At 44.5% G+C, this 19,651-nt stretch overlaps 1 protein-coding gene across 14 annotated transcripts in view; it reads left to right on the top strand.

The window, feature by feature from the left end:
* Positions 1-19,651, top strand: part of ZNF536 (zinc finger protein 536) — a 410,578-nt gene that overhangs the window by 116,690 nt on the left and 274,237 nt on the right. For 12 of the 14 annotated variants that reach the window (XM_077309497.1, XM_077309501.1, XM_077309489.1 and 9 more), the window contains one exon: positions 13,719-13,853. The exons of the other annotated variants lie outside the window; for them this stretch is intronic. The gene's annotated coding sequence lies outside the window, so the exon portion shown is untranslated. The remainder of the gene's footprint in view (positions 1-13,718; positions 13,854-19,651) is intronic. 14 annotated transcript variants of the gene reach the window in all.

Raw genomic sequence — 19,651 nt, 5'->3', positions numbered from 1 at the left:
GTCTGGTTGGCATACCTGGTTCGTGTTTCAACTTGGCTGCCCCATTGCCATGGATGGTTTGGTGTGAAGCAGCCTGAAGATGTATCAATGCCGGGCCTGGCATGGGAGTTTTCTAAATTTACCGCATCTCACATGTCTGAGAAAAAGCACCATATTTCCCACTCCCATTCAACATCTGGGGTGTTGGAGAAGCTAATACGCTCCAGAAGTCCTACGCTGAGTGCCTCTCTCAGCATCACTCCTGAGCTACTGAATTAAATTGGCATCTTTTGTTGATGGACATATTTTCTATCTCATTAGAGGAATCATCCTGAATTTAATAGTTTGTGGGGCATTTCCTTCTTAGAGAATGGGAAAAAAAACCCTTTAAGTGCCACCTCTGAAGTATTATTCCACCAAGGCTTGAGAATCGTGCTTTTTAATGGCCAGAGCTAATAAATTGCTCTAACACATGTTTTGCATATGGGGGATCGCTCGTCTACTTACGATGCAAGCTCCAACAAACACCATATGTGTATTTGGGTGTGAAAACACGTGCCATGCGACATTACTTTGTTGCCAATGTGTGTTCTTTAATATTAGCTTCGTATTTTTCCAGCTAAATCACACTCAGCAACTGAAACTTAATGCTGTGCCGACCGGCGGAGGTTCAAGCCCGCCTTTCTCCCCAATCATCCAAAGCTGTAAGCTGGAGAGCAAAGAAGGAACTTGGTGCCAATTGGCTTTCAGCTGTGGCTTCTTATGTGAAGTGGAGCCGGTGCATAGGGACACTGCAAATTTAGCATCACCGTGATAGGGTGCTCTTAATGTGGGAGGAGATTTGGAAGACCAATTTAATGAACGACGCGTCTAGTGCAAGCTGATATAGGGGTGCCAGTCCCCAGGTGAAACCTAGGTTTCTCCTGGAATTGCTGGTCATCTCAGAGACTCAAAAGATCTGTTCCCCCGGAGAAAACGACTGCTTTGGAGGGTGGGCTCCATAAAATTATTTATTTATTTTATTTATTATCAAATTTTTATACCGCCGGCTCCCAGACCAGCCGGCTCGTAGCTATTCACAACAATAAAAACATAAGTCGGCAAGATTACCGCCTTGCCGATATTACAATAGAATACAAATAAAATACACCTTTTAGAAGAAGAGTTGGTTCTTGGATGCTGCTTTTCCGTACCCGAAGGAGGCTCAAAGCGGCTTACAGTCGCCTTCCGTTTCCTCTCCCCGCAACAGACCCCCTGTGAGGTGGGTGAGGTTGAGAGAACCCTGTTATCACTGCCCGGTCAGAACAGTTTTATCAGGACTGTGAGAGCCCAAGGTCACCCAGCTGGTTGCATGTGGGGGAGTGCAGAATCAAACACAGCTCGCCAGATTAGAGTGACTAAAAATGGAGACAGCTTGCTATAAGAGTAGCGACTTCTGATCTGGAGATCTGGGTTTGATTCCCTACTCTTCCACATGCAGCCAGCTTTATGATCTTGGCCCAGTCACAGTCCTGTTAGATCTGTTCTCTTGGATCAGTTCTATCAGAGCTCTCTCAGCCCCACCTACCGCAGAAGGTGCCTGTGGTGAAGAGGGGACGGAAAGGTGATTGTAAGCCTCTTTGAGACTCCTTCGGGCAGTGAAAAACCAACACTTCTTCAAAAATGTGTGCGTGTATGCGTGCAAACTATAGTTTTACTCACCTGACATTTTCTGTGTTCTTATTTCTTGGCAGTAGATGTTTTTAAACTAAGGTCTAAATTGCCCCCAATTGCTTATTGCAAAAGGCCATTGGGCCACTATAGGACATGTTTACCTGTAGTGTAAGGGAGGTCCGGAGAGTCCCTGCTGATTCCCTGCAGCTGGTTAGAAGCTAATGGGCCAACACAAGGGGAAAAGAGCCACCCCCACCCCCTGCCTTGCAGGAATGAGGTTTGCTACCAATGACTAATTGCATAACAGCTTTTTGCCTGGTCTTGTTATGATTAGTTGATCAGCATTTCATATGGGAAATGGGGTTTGCCCAATGGCTGTTTTTTAATTTTATTTTTCACTTAGAATTTCCTCCACATAAGTCTTCAATTTCGAACTTAGAATTGAATACACATGCACTCTGACTTCGCATGGAAAAGATCAGTGACAAAAATCACATGGCATTTCCATACTTTTAATTATTCCCTGCGTCCGTCTTTGGGAGTCTTTTTTCGGGGGAGGGAGTTCTGGGAAAACCTGCAATAAAGCTGTTTTGTGTTTATACCTACAGTATTCAGGACTTAATTTCGTCTCTCTTTCATAATGGACCTACAAATCGTTTCTAAAAAAAAAAGGGGGGGAACTGGTATAACTTTCACATTACCGTCTGCAAGAGTACAGCAGCCTCTTGAAATTCAAACCTTTGGGAAGCACCAAGATTGAATCGAAAGCTGATTTTTTGGGGGGGGGGGCAGGGAGGAAAAAGTATGGAGTTCAATGCTCTGAAGTTCTACGAGTTGGTGGGGACACCAACTCGTTTTTTAAAAAAATTATTTACCCATTTCTGAATCATATAAGTAGGAAAGAAAAGAAGCATCTACTTTACACAGTTCATGTTTACCGTGGACAGCTTTTCATACACATCAGCAAGCCATAGATATTCAAATCTCAAAACTGGTTCACTCACTCATGGCGCAGTTGTAAGCTGAGTGACATCCTTCTATCTAGGGTTTAAGGGTTTAAGTCTGGGTTGGATCCAGCCAGCGGTTCTGCTGCAGTAAAAGGGTCGACCACCAAAGGATAGACGGTTGTCTGCATAAATAGCGGGCATTTGTCACGCCTACGTGGACAAAAGCAGGCTCGGTTGGGAGCTGAAAGAGGGCAATTGGGGAAGATTGAATGAAAGTGCTCTCAAACGTCCAACAGTTACCTGAAGAAGTGTTTTTGCACACAAATATCTTGAATTCGCACACAAATATCTTGAATATCTGCCACCCCCGCTTAAGGCAAAGGTGGGGGGGGGAGTGAAAGGAGGGCGAAGGATGTGGCTGAGTATGTCACTTCTGGGGCGTGGCAGGGAGGCGTGACCAGATGACATCACTTCAGGGGATCCTCGATGCCTGGAAATTTATTTCAGGGGCTCTTCCATGGTCAAGAGGTTGAATAAGACTGCATGATTCTGTGATTGCTCAGTTCTGTATGCTGAATCTGGGCTCTCCCTTGAAGACTGTGGGGTTTATTCCAATGGGATGTATCCTAGCTCTGTGCTCAGCTAGCAGTCACACATTCCTCTGACTCTGTCTTTTTCAGCGTTTTATTGAAGAGTAGCCTTTGGCTTTAAATCACAACTTGTGTGATTTGCCTCTGGATGTTCCGTCTTCCACCGTAGGATCTGTTCATGACCTGCAATCGTTTAGCGTTGAATGATTGCTGGAAGTTACAACAGTAGTATATTACTGATTTCCCCAAGTTGCGGGGGGCGGGGAGAGAGGTAGCATGAAGACTTCTAGGGCAGATGGCTGCTACTTTTATCCTCCTGGGAAGTGGCAGCTGGACAGCTAAGCGCGGTTCTGTCCATCCAGTTCGACCCATTCCGTACACATTGGAAAATGCACATTTAATTTGCAAGAGTATTCTGATAACAGAAAAAATATGCCAGAGTTTGTGTCGTGGTTAAAGAGCAGCAGACAAATCTGGAGAACTGGGTTGGATTCCCCACTCCTTCATTTGTACCCAGCTGGGTGATCTTGGGCTACTCACAGAGCTGTTCTTGCAGAGCTGTTCTCTCACAGTTAGAGCAGTTCTCCAAGGGGGAGGAGAAGGGAAAGGTGTTTGTAAACTGCTTTGGGGCTCCTCCTGGCAGTAAAAAGTGGGGAATTAAAAAGCAGTTGTTCTTCATCGCTTGAGCAAAAATCCTTTGTAAAAAAAAGTTTAACCAGCAAACGTGTAGGTCCTGTTTTAGTATCCGTAAAACTTCTTACTCCTTCGCAAATTTTACCCCAATCCTGTATTCGTATTTCTGCAACTTTCCCCGTTGTAGTTCCTTGGAGAATAATGAAGCCTTCCCTCTAACATCTGCAGGCCTAGTGGTGCTACGGCTTGGGGAGAATTGCTACCGAACGTAACCTGTGCCCTCCAACCGTGTTCCCAGAGCAATACCACCGGCCAATCAGTACTTAATAAATTAATAACGACAGGCAGCTGGAGCAGAAGCAGTGCTGACCTCTTCCACAGCATGGGCACCCCAGATGTTTCTGATCACTAAGTGAGCAACTCTAGGAGAACACATGCATGCAATATATAAAATTAAAACAATGGGAACCAGAATGGGAGGGGGGGAAAAAAAATAAAAACCATGTTCTTACAACTCACCCACAGAAAAATAGTTTTATTTTTTGTTCCTTTCCAAAATGAACTGTTGAATCTGAATGTTTGCTGTCTATGTAAAACAAGCAAACAGAAAAAAAAGAACACTTTGGATTAAATTATCCAGTGGTCAAATGTATAGGCAGGTACTGGAAAAAGTTGATAATTCGGGTCCTTTGGGGCTATCAGCAATTAATTCTGTTGTGTTTCCAATATTGCCTTGGCAAATACTGGGAGATTTGAGGTTACCAGGGGAGGGCAGAGTTTGAGGAGGATGTGATGTCACTTCCAGGTGATACTCAAGGCTGTCTTCTCTAGTCTGTATGGTCTTTAAGACAGAACAGTGGCTTTCAGCCTTCCTAATGCCACGACCCTTTGTTTTGCCACCTTTGCACCAGATACCCTTCTTGCAGTTACCTCCTTAGCCCACTTCATTCATACCTTGAGAACATGAGAGAGCCAACTTGGTGTAGTTGTTAGAAGTACTGACTTCTAATTTGGTCAGCCAGATTTGATTCCATGTTCCCCCACATGCAGCCAGCTGGGTGACCTTGGGCTCAACACAGCACTGATAAAGCAGTTCTGGCCGAGCATGAATATCAGGGCTCTCTCAGTCTCGCCTCCCTCACAGGGTGTCTGTTGTGGGGAGAGGAAAGTGCTTCGAGGCACCTTCTGGTAGAGGAAAGCAGCATATAAGAACCAACTCTTCTTCTACCTCTTCCTCTTCCTCCTCCTCCTCCTCTTCTTCTTCCTCTTCCTATTCTTATTCTGCCATCAGTGGATGGAGAAGGAGCATGCTGGACCTCCAATGACTCTTTGTCAACCTGTGTGTACACACGTCTCATGCAGTCAGGAACTCTTCTTCTACCTGTCTGCTTTGTATACAGAGCACTGATCTGTTTGTGCAAGTCAGGGACAGGCCTGCTTAGATGGCCTGCTTCTCCTTGGTTTGTCCATGAAGAAGAGTTGGTTTTCACGTCGCACTTTTTACTTCTAGAAGGAGCCTCAAAGCGACTTCCAATTGCCCCCCCTTCTTCTCCCCACGCCAGACACCCTGTTCTCAGAGCTGAGAACTGTGACTAGCCCAAGGTCACCCAAGCTGGCTGTTTGGGGAGGCAAGGGGAATCAACCCTGGCTCTCCAGATTAGAGGCCGCTGCTCTTAACTACCACACCATACTGGCTCTCACCTGGGGTTGGAAGATCTGAACAGTGGATGCTCCAAGGTAATCACGAAGGATATGAAAAGCTGAACCCATCTTGGAGTTCCTTATTCGTGCAAGCGTAGATTTTTCTCTCCGGATTATGAGGTCTCCGAACTGAAATTCTGTGGATACTGATCTGTGTAAAGCTCTTCTGTTAAAGAACAGCCGTCATACCTGCCGTGGATGACTTCTTTTGCTATAGGTGAAGTGCTCCCCTGTAAAGCCCGAGGCAACACTTTGTTGAGATTTTATGTAGCATATACAAAGCCAGAGGGTGCCTGCAGGATATTTCCACAACCAAGGGGGAGAAAAAAATATGTGTTTTTTTAATTCTCTGAGAACTCCTGAGCTATACTTTAAAATTCCTTCAATCTGACATGAAATCAAAACTTTCGAAGGTAAGGATGTTGGATACAGAGCAAGCAAAATGACCAGGTCTGTTTGTCTGCCATAGGCTACTCGGGTGTAATCCTGAAAGATCAGAGGAGAGTCCTTACTGAGCAAAGCTAGAAACAATCAGCTTATATAGTGTATTTTTACTTCATAGGAATGTGGTTCAGCTTGCTGAAAATCTATCCTTTGCATGGAGTCAGGCATAATCCTATGCCTACTTGTCCTTGGAGTAAAAATATGCTTAATAGCAATTTTAGGGGGAGGGGAAAAAAAAAGAATCTATTTAAAGCTGGTTGAGCAGAATGTCGACTTAAAGATGGAAAGTATAAGTGAATAACGTTAATGGAGCTCTGTTTTTGTAAAATGCATGGGGCAACTAATAGAATCTAGCTACTATCATGGTGGACGATTGAATTACATGACCTAATTGATGTCTTTAAAAATAGTTTTTAGGACTGTCTCATTATACAGCCCATGGTTTCTTCATCCAGTTTTTTTTCCTAATTAATCTCTTCTCATTGTCTGCATTCCATCAGGGCTCCCTTGATGGTAAAGCCAAACTTGTTCAAAATGCTTACTGCCCCAAAGGGACATGAAATGCAACAAATCATAGATTATTTAAAAGAGGAACTCTAGAGCAGTGGTCCCCAACCCCTAAAAAGGTTGGGGACCACTAGCCTAGAGGATAGGGCCATCAGTTACTAGCCATGGCGACTAAAATGAAACTCCCTGTTCAGAGATAGGACAAAATCTCTATGCTAGGAGGTGACATCAGGAAAAGGCCTCTATGCCCTGTACTTGGCCCTCTAGGCCATCTGTAGGGTTCCCCATTTATTGATCAGCTAGCTGGTGGGACAAACTTACCTCGAAAAAGAAGGAGGCTCTGCCAAGGTTCCAGCCAACATCACTACCCATGTAACCCGGAGGTAACATCATGACGCCTAGGATGTTGGGGGCCACAACTCAGTGGTAAATTTAGCTTCTCACATAGAGTTCCGGGTTCAGTCTTCATACTTAGGCAGCTTGTGAACTGTTAGGACAACACAAAAAAGAAGCTGTCAAGTGCCTCCAAAGTCCCAACTATCCCTGGAAAGTGTGCCCCAATGTTGCTGCACAAATAACAGCACCAGTTGTGCTCTGCTGAGGCCCTGCAAATCCTTAACTAGCTGTGATGCTTTGGGCCCTGTGAATCCTTAGACCAGCTTTTCTCAACTTTTTTTTACCATGGAGAGACCTCTGAAACATTCACCAGGCTTTGAGAAACCCCAGAAGTGGTGCGATCGTGCAGAATATGGTTGGGAAGCAGAGCTGTGTACATGCTTACCCGGAGCCCCTCCACTTCCCACCCCTCCAGGCCCATCACTGGTCATTTTGGGAGAGGTGGGTGGGTCAACATGACCACATATAGTCATATCACCCAATAAATGTTTAACAATTTAAAAAAAAATTATAAAAATTCACTCCCACCCATTCAGGAAACCCTTCCGGGGCCACCAAGAAACCCCAGGGTTTTACGAAATCCTCGTTGAGAAAGCCACCCTTAAACCAAGGCTGGGTGTGAGGTGAGAGTTTAGCTATAAGGCTATAGTGTCCCCCCCTCCAAAGCAGCCATTCTCTCCTGGAGAACTGATCTACATCATCTGGAGACCATTTGTAATGTGTGAACATTTCCTGCTCCCACCTGGAGGTTGGCAACTTGCCAGTTAAGCAAGTTTTTGACCCAGGGGTACAACATCTCCTTTGCATGTAGGAGGTCTCAGGTCAATCCTTTCCACCTAAAAGGAACTGGGAGTAGTTGATGTGAAAGACCTTTAAAGTCTCGCAAGGCTGAACATTCCCCCTGTTCGTTATTGCAACGGCTCAGTACTCTGGAGTTATCCGGTGTGCAGCTACTCCGATCCCTTTGTTGTTGTTATGTGCGAAGTCGTGTCCGACCCAACGCAACCCCATGGCCAATGATCCTCCAGGCCTTCCTGTCCTCTACCATTCCCCGGAGTCCATTTAAGTTTGCACCTACTGCTTCAGTGACTCCATCCAGCCACCTCATTCTCTGTCGTCCCTTTCTTCTTTTGCCCTCGATCGCTCCCAGCATTAGGCTCTTCTCCAGGGAGTCCTTCCTTCTCATGAGGTGGCCAAAGTATTTGAGTTTCATCTTCAGGATCTGGCCTTCTAAAGAGCAGTCAGGGCTGATCTCCTCTAGGACTGACCGGTTTGTTCGCCTTGCAGTCCAAGGGACTCGCAAGAGTCTTCTCCAGCACCAGAGTTCAAAAGCCTCAATTCTTTGATGCTCGGCCTTCCTTATGGTCCAACTTTTGCAGCCATACATTGCAACTGGGAAGACCATAGCCTTGACTAAACGCACTTTTGTTGGCAGGGTGATGTCTCTGCTTTTTAGGATGCTGTCTAGATTTGCCATAGCTTTCCTCCCCAGGAGCAAGCGTCTTTTAATTTCTTTGCTGCAGTCCCCATCTGCAGTGATCTTGGAGCCCAGGAAAATAAAATCTGTCACTATCTCCATTTCTTCCCCATCTATTTGCCAGGAATTGAGAGGGCCGGATGCCATGATCTTTGTTTTCTTGATGTTGAGTTTCAAGCCAACTTTTGCATTCTCCTCCTTCACCCGCATCAACAGGCTCTTTAGTTCCGATCCCTTTACACGGAGATAATATCTAATAGTATTAACTGCACTGGATTGAGCAGGTGGAATGCTCAAGGGAAAGGTATGGGTTTTTAATTTTCTGAAAAAGTCACTTAGACTGCACATAAATCCTGGCTAGTGGTTAAGAGAACAGAAGATGCTGTGTTGAATGAATCCTCTGCTTCATCAGCGCAGGCCTTCACTCCTCTCCCAGTACCCTCTGGCTACATGTTAACATCCTGTTTGATTATGTTTTCTTTGAAATACGGGTGGTTCGTAGCTGGTGGGTGAGTTCGCTCGGAGTTGCCGAGTGTGCAGAAGTTTCGATCCGGATCCCTTTTGTGGGCACAGCCTGGCAGAGGAAGCAGAGGTCAAAGGTTACAGACCTGACAATATCAGAGGCTTTCCTTAAAGAATAGCATGTGAAGAGGGCTTTGGGGCTATTAAAGGCTTTGAAGCCAGTGGTAATTGGCTCCCACTTGGTGGCAGGTCTACAGCATGATCGGAGGGTGCAGTGATTTTGTTTTGCTCTTGTTTAAGACATTTTATTTCGCTCTCCCCGGCACAATCTAGTAAGGCACTTTTTGGTTCTGATGCTATATATTTTATTCGGTTTTTGTATTTCTACGTGGAAAAAAAATACATTGGGTAAAAAAAAACCTTAATGAATCATTGTCCTTTTGGGCAACCAGTTGCCAAGGAGAGCTGTTTGGTAAAAATTAGTGTCCTTTTATAGGATTAAGAACCACATCGGAAATAGAATAATTTGTTGATCCTGGAAGGTTGGGATGGGCAATCATTGTCTTCTTCCGATGGGTGAAGACTTATCTATTTCATTTGGCATTCCTTTGCAGACCCCCATTTCTGATTCTGCATTTTTACCTGTTAGTGCTTTTTTAAAAAACTGTGCTTTTAAATTGGTTTTAGACGATGTCTTTCTAAAACCTTGTTTAATGTTTTTTTATTGTTGGTTGCCTTGAGCAGGGGTAGTCAACCTGTGGTCCTCCAGATGTCCATGGACTACAATTCCCATGAGCCCCTGCCAGCAAATGCTGGCAGAGGCTCATGGGAATTGTAGTCCATGGACATCTGGAGGACCACAGGTTGACTACCCCTGGCCTTGAGGACAGTCAGTTTGGGTGGAAAGGTGGCATAACAATGTTCGAAATAAGAGTAATAAAAAAGACAACTTTGATTTTCCTCGAGCTCGATCTTGGATTTAAAATGTTGACTGTTGTAATAATTTGTTTTGTAGTAATGTTGCATCCAGCTTCTATGGACCCCTCATATTTGAAGGGTTTGCTTCTTATTCTTTTCCTGAAGAACAGAGATGGCTGCCAGTATTTGGAATGAGTTTTCGTACATATAATAAGGCATCTACTAAATGAACCTTGTGAGTGACCTGCTGCTAATCTTAGAAGGTGTGTGCTTAAGTATAGGAAGTTCCAATTATGATCCTTAATGTCATTTTAATGCTATTTTTAAAATAATGTAATTATAACTCTCAATTTCATTTGAGATTTGAAGGGGACAATTCTGATACAGAAAGGGGCACTGCAAAAAGGGGGGGAAATAGTTCCACTCACACTTTAGTAGTGATTAAGTAAAAAGAAATACCAACTTGACTTACCGAAATTATTTGCAGCCGAGATTGGAAACTTCTTGATTTATTGGAGTACAGATTTTGGAACTTTTAATGTCTCCTGCCTATGGATATTTAGTTGATGCCATTTGAAAATGTGTGAGTGTGTGTTTTGTTAGCTGATTTGGCTTATGGGTTTCTCATGAATGCCCCCCCCACACCTCTGGCCTTCCCATTTCTGCATTGTTTTGGATACCTACGGCAACTTTTAATACCTGGAATAAGAAATCAGATGTATCAAATTGCCTAAATTAATTCTTGTTTCCCTTGAGAGTTGTGTGTTAACATGTTCTCGGTCTCTTAAGATCACCCAGAGAAGTAATTTTTCACTACAGCCAGCCTCAGGAGTAGGGGCAGCCATGTGTGGGCATGACCGTTTGCAGTATTTGACCAGGTGCGAGCCTAATAAATCAACACACTGTGATCTGTCAATCAGTTAAGTCTGTAGCAGTGCCTTTTAGGTTTGCAGGGCCGTGCAGAGTTTGTAACAGATCTTGCACAGCTTTCCCCTTCTTACTCGTTGGCTGCCTTTAAATTGTTGCAGGCAGCTGCGGTTAAGAAAATAGCTTGAACCGATTTGGTTTGCTGATAGACTCATATGAGTACTTCCCCCCCCTACTTCCATTGTGCAAAGAATTGTGGTTAAATACGACATTCGGGTTACATAGGGATGCTGGCGCATAGGTTTTTGCCAGTTTGGTGTAGTGATTAGGGTGCTGGACTAGGTTCAGGAAGCTCCAGGTTCAAATCCACACTGTGCCCTAAAAGCAGGGGTAGTCAACCTGTGGTCCTCCAGATGTTCATGGAGTACAATTCCCACGAGCCCCTGCCAGCAAATGCTGGCAGGGGCTTGTGGGAATTGTAGTCCATGAACATCTGGAGGACCACAGGTTGACTACCCCCTGCCCTAAAGGTTGCTGAGTGACACTTATTCTCAGACTAACCTTCTTCACATGGTTGTTGTCAGAAGAAAATGGTAAGGGCACTAATTCTGAGCCGTCCAAATCAGGGCTAAGGATGTGATTGCAGGGCATGACACTTTTGGGCTTAGCAAGCTGAATTTAAAAAGCCCTAAACAGAAGAAGAAGAGTTGGTATTTATACCCTACTTTTCTCAGCGATTTCAGAGAACACCAGTAGAGTATCTGACCAGTGACATGTAAGTTGCAGATTCTCCTCAATTCCCAATTGCATTGTGCCCAATGTGGATTATGGCTTTGACATCCACAGAAAGGGGCTTCAATCTCCCTCGACGTTCTGGATCTGAAACAGTTTGTAGGAAGGCGTTGACTGGTCTGTTGAGGAAACCCACAAGCGTACGGATGGGTTTTCCCCATTGACCAGCGGGGATGCTCCCATAACCATGTCCAGGAAAACAGCACTGTGGGGAAGGCTTGCATCCCTTCTCCCCATAAGTCACAGTCACCATCCGAATGGTGCACCATTCATGTCACAACTGAGAAGGACCCCCAAGTCACATGTAACAGGTGCACAGGACACAGGAGTGGGAACCACAAGCCCAGCTGTCTTCTCTGTAATGTATAAACTGGCCTTTTTTCATTGAAATCAGTTGTCTTAACTCAGCTTATGAGCCTCTTGTGGTGCAGGGTGGTAAGGCAGCAGAAATGCTATCTGAAGCTGTTTGCCCATGAGGCTGGGAGTTCAATCCCAGCAGCCGGCTCAAGGTTGACTCAGCCTTCCATCCTTCCGAGGTCGGTAAAATGAGTACCCAGCTTGCTGGGGGGTAAACGGTAATGACTGGGGAAGGCACTGGCAAACCACCCCGTACTGAGTCTGCCATGAAAACGCTGGAGGGCGTCACCCCAAGGGTCAGACATGACCCGGTGCTTGCACAGGGGATACCTTTACCTTTACCTTTTTAACTCAGCTTAGAATAGAAACATTAGTAAACATGGGGAAGGCCCTCTTTCCCTCATTATCATACTGCAGAATCAATTATTTCTACTGTCTAAATATTTAAATGATTCCCCCCCCCCCCCTGTTTTAGTGACACATCCACACTCCGGTCACGTGAATATCATTCCACGCTCGCTCGCAAAATTTTCTGCAGTGAATACGGCTTGATTTTGTTGCAACCCGACCGTTGATTCTCCTTAACCACTGGTTACGTCAAGTGCATGCGTTTGCGTGTGCGTCTCCCGCCCCCCCCTCCCCGGACTGGGTGTGTTGGGGAAGCTCTCGGATGCCGTGCGAAGAGCAAGTCGAACGACAAGTTAAGTATACAATTCAGAAATTTCTGCTGCGTTGGTCAGTTCGTCATCCAATCAGGGGCCCAAACAATAGCCCATAACACTTAGAAGTAACTAACGCAGCATAAATTTCTGAATTGTATATTCATCTATATACATTTTGATCCGTTCTGTCAAGTGTTGTTTTTGCTCGTGTAATTAACGAAGACCGAGAGCTGCGGATTGAAATGCAAGGCACTGTTTGAATTGTGACTTCAACAAATGTCCAAGCACATGACCTTAAAATCCACCGCTGGCGAGGAGAGTTTGCATACTCTACAAGTTACTGGTGTGTGGGGGGGAAGTACATTTTTTTCGCACGTGAAATAAGCCCTGGATTGGCCCCACACAAGGATTTCTGGGCCTTCACCAAGCCATGCAAACTTAAGATACGTAAACTGTCTGAAGTACAAGTAAGGCGGTAAAACTTAACATGGTGAGTCTGCTTCTGCATTGGTGCAGGTAATTTATGGCTTCCTATTCAGCACTAGCAAACAGCTCTCTTTCCCCTGTGTGTGCAATATTTCAGGTATATTGGAACAAGCGTACACGTTGGTCAGAGCGCACAACTCAAATCCCTCCGAAGACCACTTTGAAACGTTTATTCATTCAAGAAAGCTGGAAGCTACAACTTCTTTCCATTCAAGGAAGAAACACCTTCCAGAGGAAGAATTTGTTTCCTCTAGAGCAGGATGTTTCACCTGGCAAAAGGGAATTATAGGATCCAAGCCTGTATCTTTCTGTGTATTCATCTGTGTTAACTCTCCACTCCTCTCCAGCTTGGTTTAGTGGGTTTGATTCCCCACTCCTCTTCCACATGCAGACACCTGAATAGTTTTGGGCTAGTCACAGTTCCGTCAGGGCTCTCTCAGCCTCGCCTACTTCACAGGGTGTCTGTTGTGGGGAGAGGAAGGGAAGGTGATTGTAGGCCACTTTGAGACTCCTTTGGTTTGTGAAAAGCAGAATATAAAAACCAATTTTTCTTCTTGCCCTTTTCAGGGTCACCCCCTTTCCCACTTTCTTCCTTCTCCGATGCCTTACCTCTGCCAGCTTGGAGCCTGTACTCGAAAGCTCATGCCTTGAATAAATCTTTGTTGGTCTTAAAGGTGCTACTGGACTCTGATTTTAAAAGCTGGGCTAGACTGACCAATCGGGATGCGAAAGAACGGAAAGTGAAACGATAACTCAAGAGTTGTCAGCGTTGCGGAATTGATACTTGAGTTAATAGGTGAACAAGAACTGTCAGTATCAGCTGAATTGTATTTCTCTGTTTTTACAGATGGGGAAAACTGAGGCCGAGCGATTAAGGAACTTGCTCTAAGGTCTTCTCTGAACCAGGATTCTCTCAGCGGGCATCAGGTCCCTCCCATCATGTATTCAGACTACTGAGATCACAACTTTCTATATGCTCCAGGTAAGAGAATGTTGGCCTCCTTTGTCCTGATATCATGGCCTGTGCTCTGAGCTTCTTAGCATGCACCAATTCTCAACTTGTCAAGGTGCAAAAAATGGGGGACTTGCAGGGGGAACATTTCCAAAGTTAGAGTGCACTTGCCTGATCCCACTGTTTCAGTGTTTGCTCTGGAATATTAGCCTTCATTGCTGGGTCATGTCCCTTCAACACTGGCGTCATGTCCCCGTTTGGGGCTTTCTGCAACTGATTTGCCTCTGCCCTATGCATTTGACTCCCTAGCTCAGCAAGTCTTAGGTTCAGCCTTCTAGATAATCTGTCTCCCCTGGGAATGAGTTAAGCGTCACATTTCCTAACAGCTCCCCACAGAAAAGGTATCTGTGTGATGTGGTTTCCCCTGGACTTTGGTATCAGCGGGAAAGTCCTCAGGATTTTTAAATTTAATATCCCCTTCAATTTAAATCTGGCTTTTGCCAAGTGAGCCTGCAAGTTATCCCCCCCCCCCGCTCTCCTTTCCCTTTCTCTTCTCTTGCCCCCCCCTTTCTCCAGTCTGCAATTTAACTGTCTATATTTAAGCACACGTATACAGATTGTAAAGAAGCATAAAGTCGCTTCAGTTTGGTGATGGTGGTTATGGGTACAGCGTTGCGAAGGAGCTGCCTATAATTGCTTAAATGACACCTTTTGCAAAACATTAATCTTTGTGCAAATGGTTCTCTTTTGAACAGGCTGTCTGGAAAGGGGAAAAAATCTTTTTTAAAAAGTATTCTGCCTTCTCCATGCTCTTCTCTTAAGTCTGTTTGAGCCCCATCGGGGAAACGGGAGGGAAACGGAGAGAAAAATTCAGCCATTAAAGTCTGTTCTTTGTGAGTTTTTTCCCCCTCTCTCTGTGACCCCAGCAATCTCTTTAGCAAGCCATGGTTCAGCAAACTGGCACACAGCAGCAGTTATGTAGTGGAAAAATCATAAACCAGATGGAAGCTTTACATTTTTGTTTAGTTTTTAAGAGCAGAGGGGCTTTTTTTTTTTATATAACATCGCTTAAAATCGTTCTGATGCCTCGCACTGTTTACACTTAAGACTTTGTAGCTAAGATGTTTACACGACCGAGAATGTTTTAAGATATTTTATAGTTATGATATTTAGATAATTGGCAAGAAAAAAGATAGTTTGTTGAGATTACGCTGATGCTGGTAACCGTGAAGTAACTTATGAGACTCAATAAATATGTCCAGTACGGTGGAAAGTACAAACTCAGTTATAACAAAACAACACAAGAGGGATGTCTTTTTAGTGAAATCATTTCCTTTTCTTAATCAAAAGATGACAAGCACAGGCCTTAGAACTCCCATCTGTAACACACCACCCTGCATATCTGTGTATCTGCTGCGGTTTTCATTTTCTAAAGAATTGATAAAGTTCAATCCGTCGTTATATTGTTTGAAAAATAACACCGAAACTCTATTGTGGGTCCTGGGGAGAAGTTGACCAAGGTCTTTCTCTGTGGAATACCTCGAGGGATCGACAATCAGTCCTGCACAACTTCTGTTTTAAGGGCTTCATTTTCATATGAATGCCGCTTCCATGTTTAAATGAAGAATGTGTTTCTTCTGAGCATCTGGTTTTTGAAACTCCCCAACCCCCCCCTCTCCCAATGCATTAATCAAAAACAATAACTTCTTTTAACTTTTGTTAAGTGCTCAGAAGAGAAGTATGAAATAATCTGTGTGTGGGCTTCAAATGTTGAGAATGCAAACATTTCACAATAAACATGTGTAAATGAAAGTTTCTGGCCAGATATGCTGTGAGATAATACATGCTGGGTTAATTAATGCATGCTCCATTAAAATAAACCTCCCTTTCAAGATCTGACCAATAAAAATCATTAGTATATTTGGATCATATGTGGCTGATGGATGGCTTTTAATGTGTATGTTCCAACTTCTGCGGGGAAGATTGCCCTTGAAAAAACCTAAAACCAGATTTCAAATTACAGTCAAAGCCTTCTATTACCTCCCTGTCCTCTCTGTATTTTCAATATAGCGATATGATGAATTATTCCAGTTTTATCTGCTATACCTGCAATTGATTTACTATTGATAGCTTTAAATTTATCATTCTAAATGTGCAAATCACGGGTCTGAAGCCAGAGAGTTGTGTAGTTTCAAAGACAGTGTTCTATTCCAGAATGTACCATCTGATTGTAGCTGTAATCAAATTACTCTACTGCTTTATTTTTAATGGAAAAAAAAGTGTTTATCTTTCCTGATCTTGAACACAGCCATTTTGTTAGCAATCTTATGTGTAAAAAAATTGTACCATGCTGCTTGTGAAATTGTCCATGTAACTAAGCATTTATTTTATTTGCATTTTTTTCTTTGTTGTCATTCAATTAATCTTGTTTTAACTGGTTGGCTTTAAAAAAATGGGGGAACTCTCATGATATCCCTGTTGTACCGCACCATCACCCTGAATTAACTGAAGGGCATCAAGGTGTTTACAGAGCATGTGAACAAAGTTCTTCACTGCTTCTGGTTTGCCCTTACCATAAGGATTGTTGGATTCTATAACCATTTACGTACCATAAGCAGCTAAAGGTAAAGGTAAAGGTATCCCCTGTGGAAGCATTGGGTCATGTCTGACCTTTGGGGTGACGCCCTCTAGCGTTCTCATGACAGACTCCATACAGGGTGGTTTGCCAGTGCCTTCCCCAGTCATTACCGTTTACCCCCCAGCAAGCTGGGTACTCATTTTACCGACCTCGGAAGGATGGAAGGCTGAGTCAACCTTGAGCCGGCTGCTGGGATCGAACTCCCAGCCTCATGGGCAGACAGCTTCAGACTGCATGTCTGCTGCCTTACCACTCTGCGCCACAAAAGGCTCAAAGCAGCTATACAGAGAATTAATTTTTATTCTCCATTCAAAACAATATCAAGATCTGAAAGTGTCCACATGGACCAATTACGCATGGGATGGTTGCGCTGGGCCAGCGGTCGCATGTCAGCAGGGCAAATCCCTACAAATGCATGAGGTCGCTGCCATCCCAGATGCCTCCCAACCTTGGCCTATGTTAGGGCCTCCAATGCCCCACAGGAAAGGACTGCTAATTTTCAGCATTCCCTTACCACAGGCCTTATTGGTGCCCATGCCAGGCTGGGCTTGTGCATACGGGAAAGAGCCAGGCCTTTTAGACCCAATCCCTCCCTCACCTACAGTGTCCCTGAAGGGACCCATTTGGCTTCATGGTGCTGCAGAGCCTAATGGGGGGTTTCTACCCGCACCTCATGATCATGGGAGAGTAGCATGCCGCTCTCCCATTATCATGTGGTGGGACCCCCATGGCCCCACCCCTCCTGTTACCACTGCCACCGCAAGGTGCGGAGAAATCTTCAGCCTCCACTAATTTTCTGCTCAAATTAGGTCAAGTTAGTGGAATGAGATTTAAAAATCGACCAAACTTGAGAACTTGATCTATTTATCCATATATTAGTAATTAGTATGTAAACCGTGGGTGAGATGTTATCTCTGGTATATCCCGTCTTAATCGTCCCATCTGTAAACCCAACGTGATCTAGGTGAAAACTCCAAGAAGGAAACTAAGCAATGGTAGCTGGAGCATCTCATAGTATCTCAGCTTGGTAGAGAGGATAGACATTATGGGGTCATAACCATGAGTCCCAGCTGCCTTTGAAACAATGTAGGGTAGTCCTGATCATAGGTTGAATCCATACTAAATGGGCAGTTTCCACCTATTCCAACTGCAGAGCCCTTCTACTTTTCCTTGGGGTCCTCTATCTATCCTTCAGGACCAGCATTTTGTAGAGATCAGTGTGGTGTGGGGAGTCAGTTCCATTCCCCAGATGGAAAATTGACGGTGCCATCCTAAGCAGAGCTACGCCCTTCAAAGTCCGTTGGCTGCACTTCGGCCTGGATCCAACCCCAGGCCTCCAAAACATCTTATTTAAGAACCATTCGGTTGGTCAAAGAAAGCAAGAGACTGCTGTGCATGAAAAGGAAATTTGGCTAAGAGTACCGTAATAGGATTTAGAGTCACTGGAGTTTTTGTTGTTGTTGTTGCCATTTATGTTTTGAAAATGAGCAGTAAGATATTTTAGGGTGAGAAGGACAAGGGGCCCCTTTGTGCCTGTGAAAGTTAACAATGAATTGCCTTTCTTTGAGCGAGGAGACATTTTATGTGAACAATACTGTCCTCTCCCCCCCCCCCCAAACGGTAAAAAAAGAGCTTTCTCCTTAGCTTATGATCAAATTTTAGCCATCTTACAGGAAGCTTATTTAGAAACCAATAATAAACACTCTCGTTCTGTTTTGTTTGTGTATGCTGCTTCTTTTAATAAAAATTTTGGCGTTATAAACAACATCTCTACAGGTTTTTCAGGTGTCTGTAATGAGTATCTCCTGGTCCTGGATTCTGGAGGCTTTATTAGTCGATTTATATTTAAAATTGCGAAGGCCACCATCCACAGCTCTCTCCTTCTTGAACAAAACTATTAACACCGGTAGCAGGGCTCCAAAGTAAACGGGATGGAGTCGGGAGGCAGAGTTGGCCTAGAAAACAGCTGAGGATGAGAACCAGCCAGAAGAGCATCGAGGAGATGTGAAGCCACATAGTTTATTAAAAACTTTTAACGGAAAAACAACCTGGTGTAATGTGCTGTGGTCACGGGAACTAAGTAAAAACTAGCAGTAAAAATATCTTATAAGGCTCCTGAATTTAGAATCCCAGCAGACAGAGCTTGGGGATCCAAGGAAGTTAATCTCAAAAGTGTAGAAACAGTTCTTCACAAGAAATATCAGTTAAATACTTGTCTGTGTGTATTATTGATTTACCTTGCATTTCTTCCCAGTCGGGACCCCGAGAGGCTTATATTGTTCTTTTCTCCTCCAGTTTATATTCACAACAACCCTGCGAGGTAGATCAAGTTGACAGCACGTGGCCCAAGGTCACCCCGCAGGATTCCATGGCAGAGGGGGGATTTGAAGGCATCACAGATCCTAACCGCTACATCACAGCGGTTCTCAATGTTAAGGACAGCTCCTCAGTCCTGAGGTAGATTAGGACTCGGGGAATTCAGTTTCAGAACTAACCACTAGAATTTCAGTAATGGGTTTAAACTAACCACTAGAAATGCAGGAGGTGGTGAGCTCACCCTTCCTGGTGGTCTTCAAGCAGCAGCTGGACAGATCCTGATCCTGGATGCTTGAGGCTGATCCTGCATTGAGCAGGGGGTGGGACTGGATGGCCAGGATGGCCCCTTCCAATTCTCAGATTCTAAAATGGTTGCCTAAGGAGGTGGGGAGCTCCCCCTCACTGGTGGTCTTTAAGAAGTGGCTGGACAGATGCTTATCCTGGACGCTATAGGCTGATTTTGCATTGAGCAGGGGGTTGGACTAGATGGCCTTGGACTAGTAGGACCCTTCCACCTCTATGATTCCGACTGTGCTAGCTATCCCTGTCACGAGGGAGAAAAAGCAAGGCCTGTTGTCAGGTTTGCATACAGCACATATGTCCCTCCAAACACCGTTTTAAAACCGGCAGAAGGGGAAAAGGGTCTTGGTTTGTAAATGTCAAATTCCGCAAGCAGTGAAAGCCGTAAAACTAACTTACAGTCCTCCTGTGGAAGCTAAACAGCAGCAAAAAAAGAGAGAGAGAAGGGGGTAAGATATTTAGGCCTAAAAAAGTCCCCTGTATGTGAGCAATAAGTATTGGTTGTTTTTTCTTTAAAGCACCGCATTCGTTTTTGGCTGCACGGTTCCTACTGACTTGAACAGCAGTAGTAGAG

The sequence above is a fragment of the Paroedura picta genome, chromosome 14, assembly GCF_049243985.1.
Source record: "Paroedura picta isolate Pp20150507F chromosome 14, Ppicta_v3.0, whole genome shotgun sequence".
Lineage (NCBI taxonomy): Eukaryota > Metazoa > Chordata > Lepidosauria > Squamata > Gekkonidae > Paroedura > Paroedura picta.
This window is presented reverse-complemented; position numbering and strand designations above follow the sequence as displayed.